At 41.2% G+C, this 19,119-nt stretch overlaps 1 protein-coding gene across 2 annotated transcripts in view; it reads left to right on the forward strand.

The window, feature by feature from the left end:
* msraa (methionine sulfoxide reductase Aa) overlaps positions 1 to 19,119 on the forward strand; it is a 101,153-nt gene that overhangs the window by 80,919 nt on the left and 1,115 nt on the right. The gene's annotated exons all lie outside the window — the stretch shown is intronic.

The raw sequence follows: 19,119 nt of genomic DNA on the forward strand, positions 1-19,119 counted from the left end.
TTGAAAACATCACTTTAGAACTAGCAACGGAAGATGCGCTGCTTTTCGGCATTGGAGTAACAAGGTAGTGTGTGTGTGTGTGCGTGTGAGCAAGAGAAAGAGGAACTGAGAGAGATCGCGAGTTGAATTGCCTGTGTTTAAAGGGGCTCTCGTCAGGAATAACATCACTTCAAATTGCCAAAGTGTAAGTTTTAATTGGTTATTTTGTTGTGGTAGCCTGTAGGGCTCTTTGAAAGAACTGAAATAATTTGGCGAAGTGATATGGAACCGTTATGCGGTCATGACCTGGAACTACTTCATAGCTGTGCGTTTACTTGAAAAATAATTGCACACCTTAGAATGTCCATGAACCAATCAGAATCAAGCATTCAAAAGACCCAAGGTGTATATATATATATATATATATATATATATATATATATATATATATATATACTTGGAAGTTGCCTTCAAAATCCACTTCGCTCAAATATATTTTGCCCCCCTTAATTTAAATAAGCAAAATGCTTCTGTCTTCATTGCTTCCATTCATTGTAGTGTATAGATTTAGACTTGTGCAGTATTGGAGCAGTGTGCAGTAAATCCAAACAAATGCACAACATTTTGAAGCATTAAGCTTTTATTTTTAGTCCTCTCTTGCATCTCTAGAGCTTGTCAGCCATTTTGGATTCCATCAAAATCAACCAAAATGAGAGCAGTGTTTCCCCTCGGCTTAACTGATCTACAAATCCCGCTTCACTGAAGTATTGTATTACAGCCACGCACGTACACCGCTACAGCATGCTACCAAATCTTTCTGCCTTACTTTAGCTGACATCAGCAGACACCACTGACCTGCCCTAGTGTCCCCATTCAGGTCAGTGCTAAGCTCTGCTCTCAGGGCAAAAAAAAAAAAAAAAAAAGATTGTCATAGCCACACTGAAACTAGGATCTATAAGCTATCACTACCAGACTCACCGGGCATACCACATTACAGAGGACAGTGAAGATCACTTGGTGTTTTAATAAAGGAGATCTGTTCTTATCGACCAAAATGAGATTTTGAAATTCAATATGCAGGTCTTGCCCTTTCTACATTTACATTAATGCATTTGGCAGATGCTTTTATCAACAGTGACTTACAGTGCTTTCAAGATATACATTTTATCCTTCTGTGCATTCCCTGGGAATTAAACCCATGACCTTAGCATTGCTAGCACCAGACCAGTTGAGCTTGGTTTGATAGTCGATGAGGTTTTGTAAATGTTCTGCATAGCATCATATTGCTTCCTACAAATTTTGGTATGCTGATAAAAGCAGCCACAAGGAGGCACTGTGCCTTATTCACATGGGGGTCACACTCTATCCATTCCAGCCCCCCTCCCCTCCCTTTGCGCTCATTTATGTTCTCTCTTTCTCTCCTCTCACTGTCCTCACGTCTCAAGAACTTGGTGTGACATGTTCCCATCTATTAGCATCTCAATTAATGGCTAACAAAAGACAGGTTTTCCCCTCTGAGGCCTTCACATGTGTGGTTTACCTAGTCTCTTTGCGCCTTCAGCGAAATCCAGGTGATTGACTGCATTCCACCAATTACACCTCTCCATCAATGTCTGCAAGAAAACGCAATGGCCTTAATTAGCTACTGCAGACCCAATCTATTACACACTAGTGCAGTACAAGCCCAGTCACACCTTCGCCAGCCGTCTCCCATGGATAACATAGGCTGTAATTATGTAGGAGGATGGAGGCGGTGTATCGGAAATGGGTGCATTTTTAACTTGCTGAGATTCCATTGTAGTTTTTCCAAAACGTAGTGTGCTATCTTGCCGCCTAGTGCCTAGATATAGGCAGCTGCCTTCTATCAAAACTCATTGGCTGGCAAGAACCAATGAGGTTGCGTTATGATGTTTGGTCACGACTCGAGTTGAGCAAGAACTAACAAGGTTTGATGTTATTTACGTAGCCGCCATATTGAATTTCAGCTCTGTTTATAGACTTTATTAATGATTAATGTATAAAGACTTAAGGTCTGTTCCAAAACTTGGTGAGCTGCCTCGCTGTCTCCTGCCTACATAGGCAGCTGTCTTGTATTACAGCATCCTAACTGAAATAGAGCCTCATAAGAGACCGATTTAGAACACTCTTCATAGGCAGCTACTCCACGCATTATTCAAATAATGCTCCTCACTCGCAGAGCGCGGTAGATTCAACTCGCAACTGATTTCAATACAGGTGAGGCGAGAGGAACGATGTGATACTCTAATGAGCATAAATATGCATTGCACACACACACACATCTCTCGCTTCGTCCGCCATCTTGGATTTATTTTTCCACCAAGCTCATCATGGCGAATTATGGGATCCATATGGGAGAAAGGATACATATGATGATACCTTAGAAGGCTGGAGGCATCTCATTAGGTTTGGGAAAAGACCATTAAAGGAATATTACGGATTCAGTACAAGTTAAGCTCAATTGAAAGTATTTGTTGCATATTGAGGTTTTTATTTTATTTTTTTTGTGACTGGTTAAGTGCTCATGGATAAGATGTGTTTTTAGCCATTTTTTGAAGACAGAAAGTGAGTCAGCTTAACAGATGGAGTTGAGAAGGTCATTCCACCAGTGTGGTACGATGAAGCCGAAAGTCCGGGAAAGTGTTTTGTGCCTCTTTGTGTTGGTACAACAAGGCGCTGCTCATTAGCCAACCGCAGGCTTCTGGTGGAAACGTAGCTCTGCAGAAATGATTTTAGGTATGCTGGAGCAGACCCAGTGACTATTCTGTATGCCAGCATCAGAGCCTTGAATTTGATACCTGCATCAACTGGCAGCCAGTGAAGTGAGACAAGGAGTGTCACATACACTCACAATTCACTTACATTTACAATGTAAGTGAATTGTAACCTTGATTTCTGCCTTTTTTTTTTTTTTTTTTTTTAAAGAAAAGGAGGGACAAGTACAAAATTAATTAATTAAATTCAGCATTAACAGTATGCCACAAATGCTGTCGATTAAGCTTCATTTGTTTTGAACCCGGAATATTCCTTATAACGGTCTGTTGAATTCAGCCTTTTTTTCATTAAATTATTTCATTTTTTTATTCCACAGAAGAAAGAATGTCATACAGGTTTAGAACAACATGAGGGTGAATAAATGATGACAGAATTTTTGGGTGAACAATCCCTTTAAAATGCTGCATCCGGAGGTAGCAAAATAGGTTTTGGAACAGAGCAATTATGCTTGTTAGAGTACTATGCATACTCAGACAACTGTGCTTTAGAATTGAACACAAATGCCAAGTTGAAGATGGCACCATATTTTGCCATTAAGAGGCCAGTGCCAATGATACTGTTGTTGTTGACAACTACTAGAACAGACTGAGAGAGAGAAATTGACAGAAAGAGTTAGAGCGAGAGCTTCATGCTTGAGTCCAGTAGACTGATAGGAATAAAACCAATGTGGAAGGTGGCCCAGGTGATTGGACGAACATCTGTGTAAGGTTTCAGACATACCTGAATCTCATTGTAGAGTGTGTGTGTGACTGCAGGCCATGCATGGGCTAATGAGCTTTTCCCCCGGCCGCTCTGTGACCGCTCCTGTTATTTCCTGACCAGCTTGCCAGGCCGGCAGCCCCTCTCCCCCTCCCCCATGTGTGGCTGTTCTAAATGGAGACTCAATGCATGCTGCTCCCCGACATCCTAATGTACCCGACCAGTTGGTTTAACAAATACAGCGCTGCCAACCATCTGCCGGCCAAATCTGTCTTGAAATTGCTTTAGTAACAAACTGAACTTTCTTTGCTCAGTGCTGCTCTCGCTTCCTGCATCCAGCCTTTCTCAATGTGCTGCTCTCTCATGCTCTTCCTCACCCCTGCCCTCTCTCGTGTTCCCCTTGTCTAACTATTGTCATCTTTTGTTCTTTTGTTCTATTCTCCTCTCTAACCATTGTCATCTATACTCTTCTCGTCTCGTCTTGTCCGTCCTGCTCTTTTCTGATCTGTTCTGTTTTTATCTTATCTACTCTGCTCTGCTCTGATCTGTTCAGATCTGATCTGTTCTTTTCTGTTCTGATATGTTCTTATCTGTTTTATTCTACTCTGATCTGTGCAGTTTTGATCTGATCCGTTCTGATTTGTTCTGATCTGATCTTATCTGCTCTTATCTTATCTTATCTTATCTTATCTGTTCTGATCTGTTTTGTTTTTATCTGTTCTGATCTTATCCATTCTGATCTGTTCCGATCTGATCTTATCTGTTCTGATCTTATTGAATTGAATATATTTTATTGTCCCATGTAGGGAAATTTGTCAAATTTGATCTGTTTAATAAATTGTATTTGTTAAAATGTATCTGTTCTGATCTGTTGTTCTGTTCTGTTCTGTTCTGATCTGTTCTAATCTTTTCTGTTCTGTACTGTCCTCATCTCGTTTTGTCTTATCTTGTCAGTTCTGTTCTCAAACCATTGACATCTGTTCTCATCGTTCTGTTCTTGTCTCATCTCAACTTATGTTGTCTCATTTTGTCTAGTCTAGTCTGATCTCCTCTCATCTCCCTGACTGTGCTGTATTTCACACCTCATTATTTGACACATTGCTTCTCACAAAGAGATTTTAACACATCCAAAAAAACTGCAAGATTATTTACGGCTGTGTCATCTGAAGCATAATGAAACATTCCCCCACAAACCAAAAGACAATAGACCACATTCATTTCTAAATGCAAGCATGATAGAACTAGTGTTTCTTGATCAGATGGCATGCTGTCTTTATGCTTTTGCTTTCCCTTGATACCATCTAACCACTGATCCTCCTGTCCCACTTCCTCCCCTCTTCGTAATTCTATCATCTGCAGAAGATCCAGGTTTCATTTTCCTCTGTGATGATATCCACATGAGACCTCAACAAATCATATATAACAGATTTTTGGCACCAAAATGCACACAGCCCTAAACATCATTTTTGGACAGAAGCACAGAACTGCCAGAAACTGAATGATGCCACCTTCCTCAGCAGCTATGTGCCAGCAGACGCATTCTCAAAGACACTGACCCTGCTCTCTAGGGCATATTTACTGTACATATTACTAGCAAAACCACTTTTAACCCTAGAACACATGGGTAACTCCACTCCCTTATTATGCGTATTTTCACAATTGAATGCTTATTCTTTATAACACTTCTTGTTTTGGTCAATGAATATAAAATGCAATAATTTTCTTTGTTGGCTTGTGTGTGTTGGTGTACATACATAGCCAAAGATTGGGAAAAAATGTCCCCAAAAGTGAGCCAAATCTGACAAAACCTTCAGAGACCTTTGGGACCTTTCTCAGTTGGCAAACCAATCCATAAATACATCAAATACGTTTTTTTCTTTCTCTCTAAAAATGCTAAAACTTTTCTTTTAGTGCTAGGGTTAGGATGTGGGTTAGGTGTAGTCTGTAGTAATTATATTTAGCTTAAAGTAAATCAGTAGATGTCTATGGTATGTCTGCCGTTTGATACAAAAATCAACACAAAAAATGTGCATGTGAATGCATGAATGTATTCTTCAAATCAAATCACTTTATTTTCACATCACCATATATACATTTTAACAAAATGTTAATGTTTTGGGTTGAAGTCTTGGGTGCATGCTTCACAACAATGCAGAATTTTACATATATTATAAATTACATAAAATGTCAGCACGAAATTCACAACACAAACAACTGCAAGTGCAGTATGTGCAATATACACATAATACACAATATACAGTGCACTAGTCCAAAATTAAAAGACAGTACTAAACCTATTTAAAATGCCAAAAGTGTGCTCTACGCATCTAGAAATATGCCCGGTTGTAACGCTCTTCTCAATCATTTAATCATCATTTGATGAATTACTGCTTCCATGATCAATAGAAAATGTACACTAACAACTCTTTTTAATAAAATGATGTTTACTGCCTGCTTTCCGTGACCGATAATAGCACGTCATTTACTGCACCAGGCAAATAGCATTGGGTTTTGTGAATAAGGTGCTATTTTTAACATATAGCCTAATTTACAAAAGGATGTTGTGCTGATTTTTGCACTAAAATACTGTGCAAAAATGGTGCAACTGCTTAGTGAATTCACCCGTGAGAGTCATAAAAAGATAAACTTTTCATTGGATGTAGACCCAAAATAACGGTCAGTTCGATGGTGGTTTGAATTTGTTTCTGATTCTCTTTCCAGTCAAACAATCTGATGTGGCACATGTGGTCATCATTTATATCATCTGTCAAAGCTATGCTAAAGCTCTTTGTCTTCTATTCATTCTTTGAACCAAACGTGCTGTGCATGAGTGTATTTGAATCTGGCAATGTGCGTTTGTCTGGAGATGGAGCGCAGATCGTGTTTGGCTAGTCTTTTTTGTTCTGGAGGACTTTGGGTCCCTGTAGGCCACTGACCCCCTTTCTGAAACCGCATGACTTGAGCATCACTCATAGGTGGAATGAACCGCAGAGTCCCTGGAGGCAAGGTGACCCCTGACCATGGGTGGCGTGTGGCATAATGAAGATCTGATTGAATTAATGGATGAATGAATAAAAGATAGAAGTGTCAAGTAAAAAGAAGACATTACCCGACCCATGTCTTTCTGAGCTGATTGAAGTAGATCCATCTTACAGACAGGCCCAACTAAAAACATAAGACTTACATTAAAGGAGTAGTTCAAGCAAAAATGAAAATTATTTACTCACCCCCATGTCGTTCCAAACCGGTATGACTTTTTGAATGTATGATTTTTCTGGCCATTCTTTTCCATATATTGAAAGTAAGTTAGAGAAATAATCACAGAATTTTCCTTTTTGGTGAACTATTCTTTTAACACAAAAGGAAAGTGAAATGAAAGCGAAATTACTTGGGTGAATAACTTTGTTCACCTCACCGTTGGATATGACTGACTTTATATCATAGAATTGAACATTTGATACCTGCGATGTGTTTTGTGTTAGACTGGTGTAAAATGACTCTTTCTCATACAATTAAACAATTTGCAATGGCAAACTCATCTGAATGGTCGTCTTGACATCAACGCCGCATAAAGCTCCGGACGGGGTGAACAATAACGAAAACAGACCAACCCTGAGCGAGATTGAGGATTCATGTTCAATTTGAGGCAAGAGCCAGGCTGAAACAAAAGGATAAGCAGTATAAACCTGGCTCCCTCACTTTGCTATTTATTCATTCATCCCAGCAGTTTTTAATCAAAGAACTGGACATTGTTTACATTCCTCATGCTCAGCTGTTACAAATAATTAATCCTCTTCAAGGAATTAAATAATTGCATTCTGCGAGCTAATTTGAATTTTGTTCTCCACATCAAAGCCACGTAGAGCTCAATGAATTCTCCACAGACAAAGTAAAGAGGTAAACAACAGCTCAAATAAACGTGAGATCTTAGGCTGCATCCCAATTCGCATACTATTCACACTCTATAGTATGCAAAATCATAGTACGTTGAAATAGTATGCCATAGGTGCCTGGATGGTATGTTTTGGTGGATTTTTGAAGTATGCATTAGTGAATGGTTTTTCGGCCTAATACTGAACACAGCCTTGCACTACGGAAAATGTCAGTTGTAGAAAAGTGGTGAGGAATGTGTTACCAGGACAACTGTAACATTCTAAATTCTAAATTAAAAATTATTATTAAGTCTTTTTCAGTGTTAACATTTTATTGTACTACAGTTGGTATACTTATACTGCATGTTTCTTATAACAAAAGATGGCAGGTAGATTTGTTGTAGTTTGTGTGTTATGTATGAAGAAACGAGTATTGTAAAAATTTAGAAAAACAAAAGTTACAATTGCCCCAGGTCTACCCTCTCTGACAAAGGCGTCTGTGGTATCAAGATGCAATGAATGACTTAGCATAATGTTCTACCGTCTTCCTGCATACTTAGAAGTATTTATTTTTCTATCACCAGCGAAATACATTCTAGTCTCATAGAATGAACGTAACTATAACCATATTTTTGCTAACTGAGTTTTATGTGCCCTGTTCTAGGTTTTGCTTAAGTTTTCTGGTAGATGCACTAGATGCACTACAACAATTGTATGTTTTACTCACTTTCACACAAGTCACGACTACGATGGCTGATTTTTCTTACTATTACTCACACACTGCTACAGGTGCTCAAATTGAAACGTATCCTGTGATTTCACATGGTGTGACACGACATTAGGCGGTGGAGGAGAGACATGACCACTAAAGGGCAGTCGTGTTTCATTCTGTGAACCAACACCGATTGCTAATGGTTTAGTCAGTGAGTTTATTTCTCAAATATAACCATCTTAGCCAGGCTTTAAACAGAAAACTGAAGAGAAAACAAAAATCTCACCGAAAGCCACATCAATCGATATTGACCAGCAATGGCAATAAACTGTACAGATGAAGTTTACAAACAAACTTCCTCTTTTTTCATTTTTTTTTTATTTTTTTGCTCGGGCATTTGGGATGAAAATGCCCCAAAAGTGCTGTTTGTGGGGTTAAAACAACCCTTTTCAAAATGACTATTGGAGATTTGTATGTTATGATATCGAAACACTTTTACTCTAATGCATCATTTGAAAAACTATACATTTTTACACTTGTATTACAGACCCACCTACATTTACACACTAATTCCAATGTGATTAGCTTCCGCGGTAGCTTTGGACTTTGGACTCATAAGACTGCCATTCGAGCCCAGTCAAAGACGCGAGCTGACAAGTGAGACGAAAGTGATATAGAAATGACACATAATGATGTAGTTGCTTTTCATGTCACATTTGCTTTTAAAACACTATTGGTTGGGTTTAGGTGTTGGTTTAGGTTAAGAGTGTCTGTTTTGTTAACCTCTCATTTGATTTTAGATCACTAATGGTTAGGTTTAGGCTGAAGTTTTAGGTTAGGGAAGTACGATTTACTCATTAAAACCTCCATCTAAAATTCACCTTTAAAATCTCATCTAATTATGACACATTTTCATTCACTTTTGGCGCTGGACATTTCAATGGGAAACTGCAGCCAAACGTGTAATACAGCACGTAATTTTGGTTTGCCAAAATGTGGCAATGGTCACCTAATTTACATGAGATCAGGCTGAATGAGACTGCAGCCACAAGTTCTGTTCCAAGTCAGTCCTGGATTGTTTCTATATATCCCTCAACCATTCATTATGCACCCCTGTCTAATTGTAATGAAGTTGTTGCAGGGATTACATAAAAAAGTTTAATTTTTTGTGTGCTCAGTAGTGAGTCGTTAGAGATGGCCAAATCAAAGATTGATTTGTTACATAGAAGCTAAGTTGGGATTATTCAGTGCCATGCATCAGCAAGATCAGCAGTTCAGTTTAAGGGTGTCGGTGCCATATAAAATGTAAGTATGCAAAAAAAAAAAAAAAAATTGTGATTTTGCCCACTATTTTACATTGTTGTTGTTTTTTCCATGTTATACAAACCACTCACTTTTTAGTGAAATTCACCGTTGTATGTACAATACGTGCTTCGTAATGTTGTTCGTAATTGTGAATTTGAAAAGAAAAAATATTAATGGAGCACTTTTCAGCTTATCAGGCATTATGCAAAGAGTATGAATGTGTGCAAATTGCAAAGGGATTGAATGAATGTGGTTATGCCTTTTAGAAAATGTATTCAAGTTGTGGCAAGGACAGTGTCATTGTTTTCATTAAAATATTATTTGCAAATACTTTACAATAAATGTGAAGTTTTCTAACTATTTTCTTCAATTAATCCTGACTTTTGGACAAAAAAATCCCAAGTGTCTTCTTTCATAAGAGACCAGGGTTCGTGAACTGCAACCTTTGTTTGGGAAGGGATGTCCTTGTCAGGTCTGTGCTCAAAAAGGGAGCAGTTAAAGGAATAGTTCACCTAAAATTTTACTTACTCATCCTTATGTTATTTCAAACCTGCATGCTGTTATTTTGTGTCAAAGTAAGTGAAGTGTGAACATTGCCTGTTAATTATACTGTATAATAGTGTGTGTGTACTACGTGAACTTCAAAAGAATCATGTATCTTTTAAAACAAAAAATGTTGTGTCTTTATCAAATTTCAAGTCTTTATTCCAAAAGTTATTGCATTCAGAGCCATTTATTATATTAAGGACCAAAAACCAAAAGAGGACAATTACATTTGTGACCGCAATACCCAAGACTTTGATTAGTTCATCGTTCAACTCAGAAGTGTTACAGCACCCAAAACTACATGCCTTATACACAGCATGGGTGTTTCTTTAACTATGGGCAATTTTATGCCCCAGAGATACATTTTTATTAGAACAGATTTTTTTTCTTTCTTGGACATTTTTAACTATGACTTCATCAATTATTTTTATGCTACTTTTCAAATGCCATTTATCCATAGATTTTATTATTTTACTCTTTTTACGATCTTAAAATATGAAAAGCCATCATAAAAATTCATCATATTACATTTTAAAATGTATAAACTCAACCATTAAAATATTTATTGTGTGAAAATGAAATAAATTTTATGACTGTCCCTCAGTTGTGGCAACATTTCCATCAATAACACATTTTTTCCACTAACAGTTTGTCAAAGGTTAGTGTGCTTGGTTACCAAAGTATTTGGCTACAACAATGTCAATGAAGATTGCAAAGCTGAGACATGGGATGTGTGAAGAAAACAAAGAAATATCTAGATTCTAGATAAATATATATCCTGTATCCAGCATCATTTCCAATTAAACTGTAATTTATTCAAATTATGCAGAATTTTGCATTAGAGTGTGCAAATTATGCAAAATTATTTAATTGTGTTTATGTAGCATACATTAAATCCTAGCTATACAATTAGCTTTAGCAAGACAAAGGAGTCTGTCATTTTATTAAAAAAAAAAAAAAAAAATCTACCACAGAATGCTATTATTAAAACGTAATAAATAGATGTGGTGGAAATGTACATAGCATTTCAGAAAAATGACAAAAATGTAGAAGTGAGAGTGTGAAAAGTGTGTTTTAAGAGAGGTTATTTTCTAAAAGTTGACAAGGCCAGAAGTGACCATAGTTGAAGAAACACTCATATATTACTTCTTAAATTACTCTCTGATTCATAAATTAAACACATCTTAACTCTCCCCATAACTGCAACAGACATTTGGCAGTTGGCATAGAGCTCTGGTTTTTTTCAGAGATGTTCTTTGTTCCCAGCTGTCCATATCCACGATCCAAAAGGTAAAAATGAAAATTGACAACTTGATATGCCCCTTCTCTCTGATAGAACTAAAGCATGCAACGCTGCCTAACAGTATGTCTCCTTGGTGACTGGTCCAGCTAATAGCTGCACATGTGTTTGAGTGGGAGCTGGTGACTGGTATGTTGATGGGTGGAGCCAGACCCTGCACCGGGGCATCAGAATGCTGGGCTTCAGTTCTCTCTGCCCTTGCCAGCTTGGCCAGGTGCTGCTTGGCACTGCCCCTGCTGATGGTAGGGACCAATGGAGTAACTCATGCTGTGTTATTCAACTGGTGCAAACTAAAGACATTGCTAGGCCATGTTTACTGACTTAAAAAAGAGGAGAGGCAAACAGGAGAGAATCACTTCCCTAGCATAAGCTAAAGCGAATGCCAGTGTATATAATAAGATAAATGCAATATTGATTCTTATACAACAGTTAGTTCTGGGCCTTTAATCTGACTGGAAAAGTGGCATTCCATGAGTGCTGTTATTTAGTAGTAAATATCTGTCAGTCTGTGCGTTGCTTGGTTACACGCAATGGTTGATCCTGCTTTGGCTTCTTTTGAAGCGCAGTTGAGGAAGCTACTTTGAAACTGTAGCTTCTTAGGCTACAAGCTACTCATAACTTTAAGTAGTTAAACTATAGTCAAGCTACTCTTAAAAAAAGTTCATAGCTACACTTCAAGCTACTAGCAAAAAATTAGTAGTAACTAAACTGAAGCTATTTATAGAAAGAAATATTTTTACATATTTTGCAGCTTTGCAGAATTAAATAATATCACCTGATACATATACATTCAATAAGGATGAGATTAAACAAATCAGGGTGACAATAACAATTCAAACATATACATTTATAATAAATATAGTCAAAATACATTGATAGACAATAGCAATTAACAAAATATTTGGCTTCAAAAAGACGTCAAAGTACCTTTAAGGCTGCGTGGGGCTCAAGAGAATCAGTAAATAATTTATGGGAAGAACTTAATTTACGAGAACTGTCTAAACGTCACGATTCATTAAAATAGACTGCCATTCCCAATGCTAAATGTAAGTGAGTCATTTATTTTATCCTGTTCATTTGTATGATCTGTCCAAAAGAACCAATTCAGTTAAATGATTTGGATTTCCCAGCCCTACAGTAAATATGAGAAAGAGAAGACAGTTTAGGTGAGCATGTTTAATCACTCCCAGCACTGACCAGCATAAATCAGCCTGAACCAGCATATGGAAATGTATGCTGGTCTTAGCTGGCCTTTTTCGGCAGGACATGATGGTACAATACATTTCAAGCGTACTCTTCAAATTTCCTGAATGTCATGGCAAGCTCTGCACAGGATGACATTTTTCATCCGGAGAAAGCAGGCGCATTTTGCCCACATGCCTTGCAGTTGAACCTGTATTAATTTGTCTTTGCTGGCAGAGCTCCCTGTGGCCCCTTAGGGCACCTGATGGATGGATGGATGTGCAGGATTTGCAGGGACTTTATAAAAAGACAGAGAAAGAGAGAGCTAAATGATGTGTCTGTACCTAGCTCCTGTCTCCTGCAGCTGCTCCTAACAGGTGCATAAATGCCCCTTGCCAGATGGTCAGCAAAATGTGGTAGTTGGCAGGTTCTTTCACAGAGTCGCCCTCCCTCTCTCACATTTCTAGGCACAGAGATGAAGAGATGGAAAGAAAGAGGTTAGAAAATGAGAAAGGTTGGTGACCAAAAAAGTTGTATAACAGCTAGCATGCTTTAGTTGCTTAAACACTTAGTGCAGAAATTGTGCTTTTTCTGGGAGTAAAAGAGTGTCACAAACTAAGAAACAGAGTTGTTGCACACATTTTTTTATTTTGAATAAACTAACAGAGTAGAGCAAGGCAAAGGACTAGACTCAAGCAATAAGCCAAGTTTTCTGTTATAGGATAATTTTTTTTCTGTTATAGCATACTTTTCTCTAAAGTTGCTTTAAAACGACGTGTTTTGAAAAGCACTACACAAATAAAAATGACTTGACCTAAAGGCTAGGTTAGGGTTAGGTTAGGGTTTGGTATTTTTGGGTTAGGCTGTGATTTAACCACAATAAAACTGATGTGTGTAATTATTTCTCCTATCCCAGCTTAATATGCAGTTAGCCATTTGTAGGCTGATTTAATCTAAAAGTGTAACACTGAGGCGCTTTCAAATATTTCTCTGTTTGAGTGAGTGGCCCATCCAGACTGACAAAGCAACACTGGTTTGACCAATGGTGTGAGTTTGTGGGAGGACTATCTGTTTGTATAACCAATGGAAGAGAGGGGAGGAGAGTTTTTTTGGAACCTTTTTAAAAAATGTTGATATATTTTTTGCACTTCCATTTATTTACACTAGTGGTGCAGAAACTACACACTTCAGCTTTAAGGCGCTTTTAAGTCACAACACAAAGAATTTAGCTTTTATAAAATGGTGGCAACAGCAATGTCATAAAAGACATAAAAGACACAATAAATAATTACATTTATCACTAATAATAATCACTATAAAGAATTCTTCCATGAAGTAATATAAACTAATTTTAGGCGATACTGTAGATACATGTAGCCATTAATGTAGAATCGATGTGCGTTCACAACTGTGGCCACATCAGCTATTTTACAACTTCTAACGTGGCTGATCCACTCAGATTTCAGAATCAGACATATTAGTTTTATGAAGACAATTTTCTTCTCATCCTACATGTTTAACCTCCTGATGTCACGGACCCATCTGACCCTTCTGCCACATTCACTCAACCTTCGCTCTCTCCTGATTACTAATCACCTGCATCTGTCTCTCATCACCGCGTCAATCAGCTCCTCTACTTAAACCCCATTCTACTGTCAATCATTGTCCGGTCTCGACAAAAAATTCAGACTCACTTACCTGGTCCTCCAAGGAACTCCTTCATAAGATACAGAATAATTCCGCTCCACTCCTGCGATCCCAATCTCCTGACAATTCCTCTCCACTCCAGCGATCCTGATATCTTCCTTTCCTATGTGAGCATTCAGTAGTACGATCACCACCTAAAGTATATCCCACTCCTGAATTATACCAGTCCTTCACAGCTCGTCATTACATGTCTGAACCATCTTGCTTGTTACAATTCACTTGCTTGTTTGTTTCTTTTTGTTTTTGTGTTGCAATAAACTCTTGCTGTTGGGTTCAACTCCAGACCGATAAAAGCCATGAACCCAGCTGGTTCGGACCCAGTCCAGGAGCTGATTGACGTGCTCCGACGAGCACTCATCCCTCCAGCAAATCCCTCCGAATCTCCGTCTACGCCCAGCACTTCCACCATTTCTTCTCCGGTCTATTTCGCCAGTCCCGTGGTGAATCCAGCACCCTACTCTGGATCAGCGGAGGACTGTGGCGGCTTCTTACTGCAGTGTTCGCTTGCCCTAGAGATGCAACCGCATCGTTTTCCTACGGAGCGCGCGAAAGTGGCTTATATCATCTCCTTGTTGGCCAGACGAGCGCTACAATGGGCCCATTCGCTATGGGATCAAAACAGCACCGAAACGCAGTCACTGGATAGCTTTATCCGTCATTTTAAGGAAGTGTTTGGACATCCTGAGGGTGACACATCAGCAGCTGATCTCCGTCAGGGTAATAGTTCCATCACCGACTATGCTCTCAAGTTCTGCACTCTGGCAGCATCCAGTGGTTGGAATGAGGCTGCTCTCCTCACCACCTACCGCCTGGGGCTCGAACCAAAGTTGCGGCTGCATCTCACATCCTATGACGACACTATGGGGCTGGAGTGCTTCATCCAACTCTCCATCCGGGTAGCCAATCGAATGAAGACTTGCCTCGACAAGTTGCCCACCGAACAGTCCCCATTGTTTCCTCCACAGAAGTCCCCTTACCACTCTCCAGATCCTGATGGAGAACCCATGCAGTTAGATGCTTTTCGGCTTTCCCCGGCAGAGCGTCAATGTCGGCTGAACCAGGGTCTTTGCCTGTACTGTGGTGGTAAGGGACACGTAATTTCTGCTTGTCCCGTTCGTCCTCCCCGTTCACTGGTAAGTCACATAAATGCTACTAAAATGCTACTCTCCTTTGTTTACCAGTGTAACAATAACTGCTCTTGGTTTCTCTTTATCAGTACCCGCACTCCTCGACTCTGGCTCAGCCGGCAACATCATCTCGGATGTGCTCTGCCACTGGCTCCAACTCCAGAGACGCTCATGTGACCCCAAGCTCCAAATACACTCCATAGTTGGCAAGCCTTTGGGAAAAGGGATTGTTCGTTACTGTGTGGGTCCCATCAAACTCCAAGTAGGAATTTTACACACTGAAGACATCACCCTACTGGTTCTGGAGAGTTCCACCACTGACATCATTTTGGGATGTCTGTGGCTCATTCAAAATTCTCCAGTCATCTCCTGGTCTACTGGTGATGTCCTGAAGTGGGGATCCTAGTGCTTTCCATTCCTGTTTTCCACATCTTCCCTCTCCTAGACCCAAGCTCTCTGCCAAGAAAACCTATCCTCTCAGTCTTAACACAACCTCCATCGAGAGCCCTACCAGTTCCATTCCTGTGGAAATCCCATCCTGCTATTCCCACTTTCAGGACGTCTTCTGCCCTCTACGCGCCTCACAACTACCTCCTCATCGACCATGGGACTATGCAATAGACCTAATTCCCGGTGAGCCAATGCCTCGTGGCAAAATCTACCCTCTATCTATTCCTGAGCAAAAGGCCATGGAGGAATACATTGAGAAGGCCCTCAATCAGGGGTACATCCGCCCTTCTACTTCCCCTGCTGCTTCAAGTTTCTTCTTTGTAGCAAAGAAGGATGGAGGACTAAGACCCTGAATTGACTATCGCTTCGTCAACAAAATCACAGTCAAGTTCCGGTACCCACTTCCCCTCGTCCCTGCTACTTTGGAATTGTTGAGAGGAGCCACTATCTTCACTAAGCTGGACCTTCGCAGTGCGTACAACCTCATTCGTATTCGGAAGGGGGATGAATGGAAGACAGCCTTCGTGACTCCGACTGGCCACTATGAGTACCTGGTGATGCCTAATGGCTTGATCAACGCCCCCTCTGTATTCCAGGGCTTTATGAATGAGGTGTTCCGAGAGAATCTCCATCGATTCGTCCTCATTTACATCGATGACATTCTAGTATACTCCCGGAACGAGAACGACCATCGTCTACACGTCGTGCTTGTGTTGGAAAAGCTGAGAGAATTCCATCTCTACCTTAAGTCAGAGAAGTGTTCCTTTCATCAAACCTCCCTCCAGTTCCTGGGTAACATCATCAGCCCAGAGGGCTTTCAGATGGATGAGGGGAAAGTAAAGGTGGTGCAATCCTGGCCCACTCCTACTACCATTAAGGAACTCCAATGCTTCCTCGGTTTTGCCAACTTCTACCATTGTTTCATTCAGAACTACAGTACCCTCTCTACTCCTTTAACCTCCCTCCTCAGATCCAAACCCAAAACACTATCATGGAACCCAGAGGCTTCACACGCCTTCCAACTCCTTAAGGATGCTTTCACCTCAGTCCCACTCCTTGTACACCCAGATCCTAATAAACCATTTGTAGTGGAAGTTGACGCCTCCATGAATAGTGTAGGAGCTGTCCTTTCTCAGCAGCAGGGGAAACCACCTCTACTTCATCCATGTGCCTTTTTCTTCAGAAAGCTCTCCCCGGTGGAGCAAAATTACGACATCGGAAACAGAGAGCTTCTGGCTATCAAATTGGCCCTGGAGGAGTGGCGGCATTGGTTAGAGGGGGCTCAACATCCCTTTTTAGTGCTAACTGACCACAAGAATCTTGAGTACCTCAGAGAGGCTTGTCGCCTCAATCCCCGCCAGGCACGATAGGCCCTTTTCTTCACGCGATTCAATTTCACCATCTCTTATCGTCCAGGTAATAAGAATTCCAAAGCGGATGCCTCTACACTCTTGAGGAGAGTCCCGAGGAACCTAAAACCATTCTCCCTCCTCATGTCGAAGTAAGCCCCATCCGATGGTTCCTGGATGATAGCATTCACGAAGCCAACTACTGAACCAGCTCTGTCAGGGTGCCCCGCCAACAAAACTTATGTCCCTTCCTCCCAGTGCTTATCAGTCATTGACTCCGTACACTCCTCCTTAGGCACTGGCCACCCTGGGACCAATAGGACCCTCTCGCTTGTCCTGGACTGGTTCTGGTGGCCACGCATGGATAAAGATATCCGAAGGTTCGTTCAGGGCTGTCCGGAGTGTGCAATATCTCGAACTCCATGACAACTTCCTACCGGTAAACTTCTTCCACTGCCCGTCCCGCACCAACCTTGGTCACATCTAGGGGTCAATTTTATCTCTGATCTGCCTTCCTCTGAGGGATACACCTGCATTTTGGTTACCGTGGATCGCTTTTCCAAAGTCTGCAAATTAGTTCTTCACATCATCGTCTTCGTCATTTCCAGTGCCAGCAGCCACTCGTTACGGAAATATCTGACCTACAATGAACCCAGCAATCCAGCTCCTCCGCCTATGTCAGGGGAATCATCCCCTGGAGGACTATGTTGAGGACTTTTGTGCTCTGGCATGCCGGGTGGACTTTAAGTCACAGCCACACCTGAGCCTGCTCCATGCCATGTCACAGCCATGCCTGAGCCTGCTCCATGCCACGTCACAGCCACGCCTGAGCCTGCTCCATGCCGCGTCAGCCACGCCTGAGTCTGTTCCATGCCATGTCATGGCCACATCTGAGCAGTTGGACCTGGAGATGGTTCCCGCCCTTGTACCCACCTTTAGTTCTCCTGAGCAGGCAAGGGGAACTTTCAACCCTCCAACCCCGCCTGGACCCTCCGAGCTCTGGACTCCGCCTTGGCCTGTTGGTCCCTCGACATTGCCTCAGCTCTGCGTTCCCTCAGCTCCACTGCAGTCCTTCAGCCTGTCGGCTTTGCCAGGGTCCTTCGTCCCTCCGGCTCCTCCTTGGTCTGTTGGTCACCTGGCTCCGCCTTGGCTATCCGATCCTCTGGCTGCACCTTGTCCCTCCGATCCGTCAGCTCCACCGGGGAACTCCTTCCCTACGGCTCCGCCTTTGGTCCTCAGTCCCACCGGCTCCACCTCAGTCTTCCGATCCCCCAGCTCTGCCTTGCTCCTCCGAGCCTCCAGCACCACCTTGGTCCTCCCTGCCATCGGCTCCACCCTGGCCCTTCGAGTCTTTGGCTACTCTCCGGGCACCAAGTTCCATGGTGTCACCCTTCAAGTCTCTCACGGTTCCACCTTCCATGGCTCTGCCCCTCTAGTCTCTCACAACCCCCACCTTCCACAGCTCCACCCCTCGAGCCTGTCAGGGCCCCACCTTCCATTGACTCTGCCTGGTCCCATGCCCCATGCCCTGTCTCACCAGGCCACGCCCCACACCTCAAGACCCCCCCAGCCCCCTACAGAACTTTGGAACTATGTCATGTTATGTGTTTTTGCATCTTTTGAAACATTATACATTTTAACGATTGTATTACAGATCCACCTATACTTATTCCAATACGATTAGCTTGCGTAGTAGCATACCTCATAGAGCGTTGGAATTTTGGACTGGGAGGACCGCAGTTCAAAACCAGATAAGAACTCAAGCTGACACGTGACATGACAGAGACATAGAAGCGACACGAATTGGCATGGTTGTTAAAAAAAATTTGCTTTTCATTTCGCTTCTGCATTTTAAAACACTGTTGGTTAAGGTTAGGTGTTTGTTAAGGGTAAGGATGTCTGTTTAGTTAAACTCTCATTTCTATTTTCGGACACTATTGGTTAAGTTTAGGGTAAAGTTTTAAGTTAGGGAGGTACATTTTATTAAAACCTTCATCTAAAATGTATCTTAAAAACCTTGTCTGAACCTCATTCCGCTCAGTTTTGGCACACCCTGCTAGACATTTCACTTTAAAAGTGCAGCCAAACGTGTTATGAA

The sequence above is a fragment of the Myxocyprinus asiaticus genome, chromosome 19 (genome assembly GCF_019703515.2).
Source record: "Myxocyprinus asiaticus isolate MX2 ecotype Aquarium Trade chromosome 19, UBuf_Myxa_2, whole genome shotgun sequence".
NCBI classification, from domain to species: domain Eukaryota; kingdom Metazoa; phylum Chordata; class Actinopteri; order Cypriniformes; family Catostomidae; genus Myxocyprinus; species Myxocyprinus asiaticus.